The sequence below is a fragment of the Octodon degus genome, unplaced genomic scaffold (assembly GCF_000260255.1).
Source record: "Octodon degus isolate 3935 unplaced genomic scaffold, OctDeg1.0 scaffold00418, whole genome shotgun sequence".
Lineage (NCBI taxonomy): Eukaryota > Metazoa > Chordata > Mammalia > Rodentia > Octodontidae > Octodon > Octodon degus.
In genome coordinates, this window is record NW_004524994.1 from 44424 (window position 1) to 46289 (window position 1866).

Below are 1866 nucleotides of genomic sequence, written 5' to 3' on the forward strand. Positions count from 1 at the left end.
GGATGGCAGCTCGGATCAGCTTGCGCTCCTCATACTCGCCGGCGCTTCTCAGCAGCGTGGTTAGCTCCTCCACATCATTCATGGACTCCAGCTGCCCTGCCAGCCATGCTAGCGCAGCCCGCTGTTCAGCTTCCCGATGCTGAGAGTGCAGCCAGTTTTCCTTGTTGTCCTGTCGCTCAGCACGGAAGCGCTTTGATGCCAGGGCTTCCTCCTCGCGCTCCAGCTCCTGCCGCTGCAGCTCCCGGATGGCTGAACGGATGCGCGGCCGCTCTGCCAGATCTGCTGTGACCTCTAGCAGTTTCCGGAGGGCTCCCTCATCCAGCCCAGCTTAGGCTTCGTCTGCCATCTTGCTGGCCCCTAGCTCCGTCATGACCTTCCTGGTGATATCCCCAGTGCCTATGGCACCTGAAATCAGCTCAGGGAATTCTCTCAGTCCAGCGCGTCCGTCCGGCGTGGGCTCGGGTTAGCTCACTCAGGATACGACAGAAAGTCTGGCCGGAGGAGCAGAGCCCTGGGTTTCCAGGGGCCCTCTTCCCCAGGTTCTTATGTGTTCTGGGAAGGTAGAATTTACTCCCAGGGGAAAGGTGACAGAGATTGCTGTAGGGCAATCTAGCTGAGTGATACCTTTTGAGGGGACTTGTCCTGTATCTTTGGGGTCACCAGCATGGTCTCTGATCAGATGTCCCAGCAGGAGCTGACGCCCTGGGTGGGCAGGATGGATATGACCCCCATGACCTGGGGATGAAGGAGTGCGTTGGGGGAGGTGAGTGGCTTTGGGCATAACTGTCCTTGGGGACAGATTTCTGGGCAGCTCCCATCTCTACATGTCTCTGCTGAGGTGTGACCATGTCCCCCCATTGAATTGCTTTGCCTCTATCCTCTACCGTGCTGACTCTCCTCTGCTCAGGCCTTTTCTTACTCCAAGTGTAAGACCAGGAAAGAGGGAGTAAGCAGACACCCTGGCAGGGCAGGGTCCTGAGAGTGCCAGGAAGGAGTGGGTGGGCCAAAGCGCGTCTGTGGGAGGGGCCCGGAAGGCTCTGCTGGGGCACTGGATGGAAATCAGGCACCATCTGCTCCCAAGCCTAAGCTAAATTCAGTCTCCAGGAACGATTTCCCTGAGGGTGGACTGAGTGTCCTGCCATCGCCCCCTGGAGGTCATGAGCGGACGTGCGGCCAGTGTCAGGGGCTACGCAAGGGATGCTGACCAGACTCAAAACGGTGTGACCTGCCTCTTAACTATGAAGTTTCATTCCCCATTAAAGTATTTGACACACTTGTCAGAGATCATATGACCAATACTGTCAGGGCTTATTGTACACACTCAGTTCCAGTGCCTTGGTCTATGTGTGATTCTTTATACAAGTTCCATATTATTTTTTTACTACTGTAGTGTTGTAACAAGTTTTCAAAGACGGAGGGATGATATATAATTTTGTTTTATGTTTAAGATTCAGAGATTCCTCTGGGTCACATTTTTGTTAAAATCTACAGGTAGACTGAGTGATCTGTAAAATAGTGAGGTCACACTATGCTCCCTGGTCTGGAATTTCAGGTGTTCATGATCACCATACAGCGCTCTTCCCTGAGGCTCTGTGACCCTGGCCTTCCCCACAGGGGTCCTGTTGCCCCAAAGCCCTACCACCTTTTGTAATTGGTGGATTTTCTTTTCTTTTCTTTTCTTTTTTTCTTTTCTTTTTCTTTTTCTTTTTTTGACATCAGTTAATTTTATTTTAAAGAAAAAAAAATAAAAACAATGGTACAAAATCTCAAAACAAGATTTTAGGAGAGTAACAATGGCTAGTACATTGTGTAATGTTACTGCCAAAGTAGTTTCTCATATTACAAGATATAGGCAAGAAATAATAA

At 50.6% G+C, this 1866-nt stretch overlaps 1 pseudogene; it reads right to left on the reverse strand.

Moving 5' to 3' along the window:
• The window catches only part of LOC101580750, a 7735-nt pseudogene that overhangs the window by 2453 nt on the left and 3416 nt on the right, over nucleotides 1-1866 (reverse strand).